Consider the following 9,416-nt stretch of genomic DNA (forward strand, 5'->3'; position numbering starts at 1 on the left):
AACAAGTCAGCCATGATCTTATTGAACGGAAGAACAACCTCGAGGGGCTGAATGGCCTCCTCCTGATCCTATTTTTTATGTTTGCATGCACTTGTCCCAATGGGCTGTTGCAGAAGAGTACAGGTAGCATCGTCTTTCGAAGGACCGCGTAAAATTTCCAGCTGTTTCCTCGACCCTTTCCAGGGGTTTTAAACCAACGATGGCACCGGCGTGATTGGACAACACACAGACGCAGGAAACCTGCACGATACCGCCCTCTGGAGGCCAGCAGCAAGGGCAACTTTTGTTTGTTGAACGATTTCGCTCATTTAAAGAAAGTTCTCAGCCAGTATGCTTACCCGCCAGTTCTGCCCCTTTGTGTCCCGTGTGGCCTCAGAGTAACTAACCCCACTGCCACGGCTCTATCATGGTTTGATTCGCAATCGCTGAACCAGAACTGAGAGGTTCAAACTCAGAACTCGATGCAAACTTCCTTTCCATGAACTGCGGTGCATCACTTCCTACACCCCAGTGAGATTCTGACAGCATCACTTTTCTTTCCAGCCATTGATGGATGTTGAGGTTAGCAGACTTTGACTGTTCGTCACTGAACTGCATGGACACGCTCCACCACTCTCCAGTACTGAATATTAATTTTTGCAGGCCATACATCTCGCTGTAACTCTTTTGAGGGCTACAGCGGCTTTCTGTAATGCTACTTCATCCCACTGCAGTCTAATCATTCATGAGCGTGTCCTTGACAGGCATTGAGCTACTGCACCTGTCACAGAGATTGTTTCCTTTAATGCTTTCTTGCTTTCACCTCTGAGTTGTGAAGGTCATGGGTTCAATCCTCAGCCCAGTGCCAAAATCCAGGCCGAAGCTCCGATGCAGCGCTGAGGGAGTGCTGCCCTGTCAGAGGCGCCGTCCTTCTGCCGAGATTTTAAACTGCCCCGTCTATCCTCTTGAGTGGATACATAGATACATAGAGGATAGGAGCAGGAGGAGGCCTTTTGGCCCTTCGAGCCTGCTCTGCCATTCATCACGATTATGGCTGATCATCCAACTCGATAGCCTAATCCTGCTTTCTCCCCATAGCCTTTGATCCTATTCTCCCCCAGTGCTATATCTAGCCGCCTCTTGAATATAATTCAATGTTTTAGCATCAACTGATTCCTGTGGTAATGAATTCCACAGGCTCACCACTCTTTGGGTGAAGAAATGTCTCCTTATCTGTGTCCGAAATGGTTTACCCTGAATCCTCAGGCTGTGACCCCTGGTTCTGGACACACCCATCGTTGGGAACATTTTCTCTGCATCTACCCTGTCTAGTCCTGTTAGAATTTGATAAGTCTCGATGAGATCCCCCCTCATTCTTCTGAACTCCAGCGAGAACAAGCCCAATGTAGTCAATCTCTCCTCATATGACAGTCCCGCCATCCGTGGAATCAGTCTGGGTGTAAAAGAAATCATTGCACTTCTTTGAAGAAGAGCAGGAGAGTTCTACTCGGCAGCCTTGCCACTATTTAACCCTCAATCAGCTTCACTCACACAGTGCACCATCACAGTGTTGTTTGTGGGAGCTTGCTGTGCATAAAATTGGCTGCTGGGTCTCTTTTCATCAACATTTGTCGCCCATCCCTGATTGCCCCTGAGCTGAGTGACTTGCCTGGTCCTTCCAGAGGGTAGTTAAGAGACAGACGCACATTGCTGTGAATCTGGATCATAGGTAGGCCAGACCAGGTAAGGGTGGCAGATTTCCTTCCTTAAAGGTCATTAATAATCTTTATTACTGTCACGAGTAGGCTTACATTAACACTGCAATGATATTACTGTGAAAATCCCCAAGTCGCCACACTCCGGCGCCTGATCGGGTACACGGACGGAGAATTCAGAATGTCCAATTCACCTAACAAGCACGTCTTGAGGGACTTGTGGGAGGAAACCGGAGCACCCGGAGGAAACCCACGCAGGCACGGGGAGAACATGCAGACCCCGCACAGACAGTGACCCAAGCCGGGAATCGAACCTGGGACCCTGGCGCTGTGAAGCAACGGTGCTAACCACTGTGCTACCGTGTCGCCAATTCGACAATCGACAATGGTTTCAGGGTTCCATGACTGAGGCGAGCTTTTAATTCCACATTTATGAATGGAATTTAAATTCCGCCAGCCACTGTGTTGGGAATTGGAGCCCTATTCCTCAAGCGTTGCCTTGCGATCTCTGGATTACTAGTCCAATGACATTACTACCATGTCACCTTCTTCTATATTGCCAAAGTGACTGGACATCCGAAAGCACCTATGTGGCCGAATCCTTTTGGCACAGGATGTAGATTTGTTGACTCATACAGTACAGAAGGCCTTTCAGCCCACTGTTCAACTGCTAGCTTTTTGAAAGAGCCATTAAAATTGGTTTAACTTCTCTGCCCTTTCCCCAAAGCTCTGAAACCTGTGTCCCTTTTCGAGATGTCTTTCCAATTGTCTTTTGAAAGTTGCTGTTAAGCAATGGGTTAAGAGACATTCCAATTAGTTGTCTCATTTATGTTAAGTATCCAATAATTGACACTGATTATGTAAAGGGGCTTCAGGTGGCCTTTGTGTCAGGTGATGTGATGTTAGAGTTTTGTGCATAGTCTGTTAAAGTGAATTAAAGGTGTTTGTGGAAAAGGAGCAGAACCTTTGACTCTTTATATAACAGCAGCTAAACGTCTAACAGTTGCTATTGGGTTTTCTTGTTTTCCAATCGATGCACAATTCGCTTTTCGAATCCACTTTCGTCACCCTTTCAGAAAGGACATTCCAGATCGAAAGAGTTGACCGTGGAAACATGGGCGGGATTCTCTGATCCTGAGGCTAAGTGTTGACTCCGTCGTAAACGGCGTCGCGTTTCACAATGGCGTCAACATGCCCTCAGGAACTGCGATTCTGACCTCTACAGGGGGCCAGCACGGCACTAGAGCGGCCAACGCCACTCCAGCTGCCGATCCGGCATCAGATGGGCACCGCGGATCTGCGCATGCGCAGTGGGACCGGCGCCAATGCATGCATGAGCAATAGGACCGGCGTCAATGCGCGCATGCGTGGTGGCTCCCTTCTCCGCGCCAGCACCGACGCAACATGGTATAAGGCGTCAGGGGCCGGCGCGGAACAAAAGAGGCCCCAAGCCCGAGAGGCCGGGCCGCCAATCGGTAGGCCCCGATCACGGGCCAGGAAACTGCAGAGGCACCCCCCCCCCCGGAGTCGGACCACCCCCCCCCCACCAGGCTGACCCCGGATGCATGCACGCCTATGTGCCGCCGGGTAAGAGCACACGTGGATGGGGCCAGCGGGACTCAGATTTTTTGCACGGCCGCTCGGCCCATCCCAGGCGGAGAATCGCCGGGGAGACCGCGTAGAGCGCCCCCCCCCCCCCCCCCCCCCCCCCGCCGAGTGCGCAGGCGCCAATGCCGCCAATTCTCCACTCTCCGGAGAATTGGCGGATGGGCATCGGGGTGGCGTCGCACGGTTTGCGCCCGTCCCGGCGATTCTCCGGCTCGGCGTGGGCTGAGAGAATCCCTCCCTTTGTTCTCTCCATCGTCTCTTTTGTAAGTCAACCAATTATCATCAATCTGTGTCCTCTAATTACTAATCCATCTTCCAATTTCTCACTATTGACTCATATTATAATATTGAACACCCCCCATCCCTCAAACCCCTATCCACCTACACACTCACCCACCCCCATCTGCCCATACACCCTGCATTCCCCTCACACACCCCACAACCCCTATCACCCCACATAGCACCCACCCCCCCACCCACACAGTCCCCATCCATAGCCCTTACATCCCCCATTTCCCCCCGTGCCCATCCCCATCCCCATCCCCCCTCACTCCATTCCCCCACACACACCATCTCCCTCACACACAACCCACCCCTATCCCCCCACACATCCCCATTCCCCCTCTCACACCCCCATCTCCCTGACACACCCCCCACCCCTATCCCCCCACACATCCCCATTCCCCCTCTCACACCCATCCCCCTCACACACCCCCCACCCCTATCACCCCACATAGCACCCACCCCCCCACCCACACAGTCCCCATCCATAGCCCTTACATCCCCCATTTCCCCACGTCCCCATCCCCCCTCACTCCATTCCCCCACGCACACCATCTCCCTCACACACAACCCACCCCTATCCCCCCACACATCCCCATTCCCCCTCTCACACCCCCATCTCCCTGACACACCCCCCACCCCTATCCCCCCACACATCCCCATTCCCCCCTCACACCCCCATCTCCCTCACACACCCCCCACCCCTATCCCCCCACACATCCCCATTCCCCCTCACACCCTCCAATGCTCCCCACCCCTATCCCCCCACACATCCCCATTCCCCCTCTCACACCCCCATCCCCCTTACACACACCCCACCCCTATCCCCCCACACATCCCCATTACCCCTCACACCCCCCAATGCTCCTCACACACTCTCATGCACCTCACTACCCCCCACCCCACCAAAACAAAATTCCACCATGCCATGTTTATGAAGGAGATGACGGTGTAGTGGAAAGGTCAGTGGAGTAATAATTCAGAGACCCGGATTAACCTGCTGAAGGTCATGGGTCAAACCTCCACCATGGCAGCTATTTATTTAATTACCGAAATCTGGAATTGAAAGCTAATCTCAGTCATGGTGGCCATTGTCATAAAAAAACCAATCTGGTTCCCTGATGCTCTTTGGGGAAGAACATCTTGACTCCTATGTGGCCCTCTAAAAATGGTCGTACGGGCCACTCGGTTCAAGGGCAATTAAGGATGGGTGACAGATGATGCCCACATCCTGTGTGGTAATCGGTATTAGGGGTATTACGGTACCCAGGTTGAGGCTGTATGACCACTGGTGTGGGAGGTACCTGAGACAGCAATATCATTGGTGAAGCCTGCCTGCTGGTTCCGCACAGTAAGGCGGAGTATAAGAGCCTGTGTCTCCCTAGCAGCTGCATTCTTGTACCTGAGCTGCTGGGGGAAACATCTAGGCCAATAAAACCTTCAATTGTCGTCCAATCTCGTTTCTGGAGTCATTGATCGAGCATCATCCTGTAAAATAGTTTAAAAAAATTAAAGCAAGCAATGAAGGTGCTGGAAATAATCAGAAGGTTGCATAGCACCCTGTGGAGAGAAAAGTAAGCCAACCTTTTAGCTCTGTAACCTGTCATCAATGCTCTGCTCAAATGAAAGGTTATCTCTGTTTCGCCCTCCACAGATGCTGCCCGACCTTCTGAGAGTTTTCAGTACCGTCTGTTTTTGTTCCAGCTTTCCAGTACCTTTTTTTAAAATAATGATCTTATAATAATCTTTATTCTCACAAGTAGACTTACATTAACACTGCAATGAAGTTACTGTGAAAAGCCCCAAGTCGCCACACTCTGGAGCCTGTTCGGGTGCACTGAGGGAGAATTCAGAACGTGCAATTCACCTAACAGCACGTCTTTCAGGACTGTCAGTATTTTAAGTTTTTATATTAAGGTTTTTATTTTGTTTCCTTGGCTCTGATCACCGTTAGCCGACCTGGTTCACGAATGTCCTTGAGGGAAGGAAATCTGCCATCTTTACCCGTTCTGGCCTCCACGTGACTCCAGACCCCCAGCAATGTGGTTGATCCTTAACTACCCTCTGAAATGGCTGAGCCAACCACTCAGTTCAAGGGCAATTAGGGATGGGCAACAAATGCTGGCCTTGCCACATGCCGTAAGATCATAAGACAGAGGAGCTGAATTAGGCCTTTCGGCCCATCGAGTCTGCTCCGTCATTCAATCATGGCTGATATGTTTCTCATTCCCATTTTCCTGCCTCCTCCCCATAACCCCTGATCCCCTTATTAATCAAGAACCAATCTATCTCTGTCTTAAAGACACTCAGTCATTTGGCCTCCACAGCCCTCTGCGGCATAGAGTTCCCCAGAATCACTACCCTCTGGCTGACGAAATTCCATGCATGAATAGAGGGGGAAAAAAAACAGTGCCTGTCCACTGTTGAAAGACCGCAAGGTCAACTCAAGGTCACTTTTGACCGTGAGTGTAATAAATGGGCCGATTCAGGGGAAAGGTTTACTCTGCATCTGGGACCAAACCAATGTTCTTTATAAATAGAGGGCTGAATTCTCCGTCGGCTGGATCCTCTGTCTCATAGGCAGTGTACCCACGTTCCCGGATTTCCCGACGGCGTGGGGCCTCCCAAACCCCATTGGCCGGCTGCCGGGACGGAAGATCCCGCGGCCAACGGTGGGCCCGCCGCACCAGAAAACGGCTGCGGCGGGACAGGGAATCCCGCCCAGAAGATTTGGAGTTTTCTTTTTTTACCTGGTTGTGGAATTTCCACCCCGTTCTCTAACTAAGGGGCTGGTTTAGCACACTGGGCTAAATCGCTGGCTTTTAAAGCAGATCAAGGCAGGCCAGCAGCACGGTTCAATTCCCGTACCAGCCTCCCCGAACAGGCGCCAGAATGTGGCGACTAGGGGCTTTTCACAGTAACTTCATTGAAGCCTACTTGTGGCAAGAAGCGATTATTATTATATCATATCTGAGCCCAGATCCAATCGATACTTCCAAATTTTGTCATTTAATTTTCATAACTTAATTTCATAACTTCACAAGGCGTTCAGTGGAAAGCCAGTTTATACTTCTGTGTAATGTCCAGGACACAATTCTGACAAAGTTACGGTGACGCTGGATAAACTTTGAGAAAATTATTGGTCCTCATAGTGTAATACCAGACCTCTCATCTCTCATTTGCTATCTTTATTTCACTATTATTGAGCTCACCATAAAAGAACTTGCATTTTATACCCCACCTTTCACGACCTCAAGAATTCTCAAAGCACTTCACAGCCAATATAGTCAGTGCTCCTTTTAATGTTCTTCGTCCTCCTAAATTCCAAATATACCAGCCTACAAGGTGCGATTTCAACATAATGAATACATTGTAAGGTGGAAGAGCAGGTCTCTTATGCCAGCTAAAAATTTATTCAGGATCTCAACACTGTGAAGCTCCCTCACTCTTCCATTCCCACCCCATATGACTGTGAATTGCAGGCTTTTGAAATGCCCTCATGTTCCCTGTACTGTGTTTAAACTTGCTAGCATCTTGCAATAATGGCGTCACCTATTGGGCGGCACGGTAGCACAGTGGTTATCGCTGTTGCTTCACAGTGCCGGGGACCCTTGCTTGTATTCCTGGCTTGAGCCGCTGTCTGTGCGGAGTCTGCACGCTCTCCCGTGCCCGCATGGGTTTCCTCCGGGTGCTCCGGTTTCCTTCCACATATCCCGAAAGACGTGCTTGTTCGGTGAATTGGACATTCTGAAACTCTGTGTACCCAAACAGGCGCTGGAATGTGGTGACGAGGGGATTTTCACAGTAACTTCACTGCAGTATTGATGTAACCCTACTTGCGACACTAATAAAGATTATATGATAAAGTTTCACAATATAATAAAAAGATAATAAAGAAGTTATTTCTGCATTCTCACTTCTCGTTATTGTTCAGCTTTGTCAATCTTGTCAGTGTTTAATGGATTTTCAGTAGTACTCCAAAGCTGGAATACTGTCAGCTGATCATGATCCTTCAAAGGTGGAGGACAATGCAAGAATTTAACAATGTACCAGGAGGGCACATTCATCTCCATGCCCTGTGCATTGTCCAGGGAGAAATTGCATTTACATAGCCTCCCAACAATCTATTGACTGGCATTTTCCATTACATTCTTCACAAAATGTAATTTTCAATGTTGTATCAGAAAAGAAAAGAAAAAGAAAAGAAAATCGCTTATTGTCACGAGTAGGCTTCAATGAAGTTACTGTGAAAAGCCCCTAGTCGCCACATTCCGGCGCCTGTCCGGGGAGGCTGATACGGGAATCGAACCGTGCTGCTGGCCTGCTTGGTCTGCTTTAAAAGCCAGCGATTTAGCCCAGTGAGCTAAATCAGCCCCACAATTCAACCCACTAAATCAACCCCACAGCCCCACAGGGCCACAATTTAACAATGCCTCAATTATGGGGCTCATTTAGCACAGGGCTAAATCGCTGGCTTTTAAAGCAGACCAAGGCAGGCCAGCAGCACGGTTCAATTCCCGTACCAGCCTCCCCGAACAGGCGCCGGAATGTGGCGACTAGGGGCTTTTCACAGTAACTTCATTTGAAGCCTACTTGCGACAATAAGTGATTTTCATTTCATTTCATTTCTGCCACACACAAGCCATCAGATTTGATCTGAACACCAGCAATCGATAGACGGATGGGGGCATTGCCCTGTAAATCTTTCCCCGCCTCACACAGGAAAATGGGTTCATCTGACAAACCTCTCCTCTCCTGGTGGCCTTCAGACGCTCTTTATTCAACATTCATATCAACTCATTCCAGCCCACTCGAATACAGAAATCTAATTTTCTTTCTATATAGCGAAAAATAACATTGTAAAGCACGGATAAGGATAGAGCCCATGACAATGGAAGTGGGCCCAAACATTCTGTTATGCTGCATTATTCGCCACAATAAACACCTTTCAATTGGAATTTAACTTCGACAATGACTTACTTGAAGAAAATTGAAACTTGGTGCTGACGTTTTACGGTGATGTATGTTTACCATGTAGGTGTCACACAAAGTCATGTGTACATGGTAGGACTATATCTTCACATGCAGCTGGTTAAATCATGAGGACAGGTTGAGCAGTCCCAGCTTTTGTAGTCCTGTGTCGACAGAGGATTAGGGATTGATGTAGTTGAGACATTTGAGATGATTTAACAACTTGATGAGGTAGACTGAGAGAAACAAATCCTTCTGGGCAGGGGGCCCAGAATAAGCGGAAAGAATCTTCAAGCTAGAACCTGGCCAGTCAGGCGGATCCTGGTACAAAAGGTGGTAGAAATCTGGAACTCTTTCCATACACAGCCCCCTCCTAACCCATCTGCAACCCCCCCCGCCCACCGGCCCAAAATAAACAATTGAGGCTGTGGTAGTGGGCGGTGGGAGAGTGTGTGTGGTCAATCAAAAGAGTTGTGCTGGTCAAGGATTCCAGGACGAAGATGCGTTAAGCTACAGATCAGCTATGAATGTCCATCAGGTTCAAGGGGCTGAATGGCCTCCACCCATTCCTGAAAAGCTGGAATTAAAAGTCGGATGATGACCATGAATTGTTGTAAAAACCCAGCTGGTTCACTAATGTCCTTTAGGGAAGGAAATCTGCCGTTCTTACCTGGTCTGGCCTACATGTGACTCCAAACCCACAGCAATGTGGTTCACTCTTAAATGTCCACTGAAATGGCCATGCAGTGCAAGGGCAATTAGGGATGCTAGTCCAGCCAGCGACACCCACATTCCATGAATGAATTAAAAAAATTAGTTCCCAACTTTTCCTTCATTCAGTCCCATGCAGATGGACTTTGA

The sequence above is a fragment of the Scyliorhinus canicula genome, chromosome 1 (genome assembly GCF_902713615.1).
Source record: "Scyliorhinus canicula chromosome 1, sScyCan1.1, whole genome shotgun sequence".
NCBI lineage: Eukaryota > Metazoa > Chordata > Chondrichthyes > Carcharhiniformes > Scyliorhinidae > Scyliorhinus > Scyliorhinus canicula.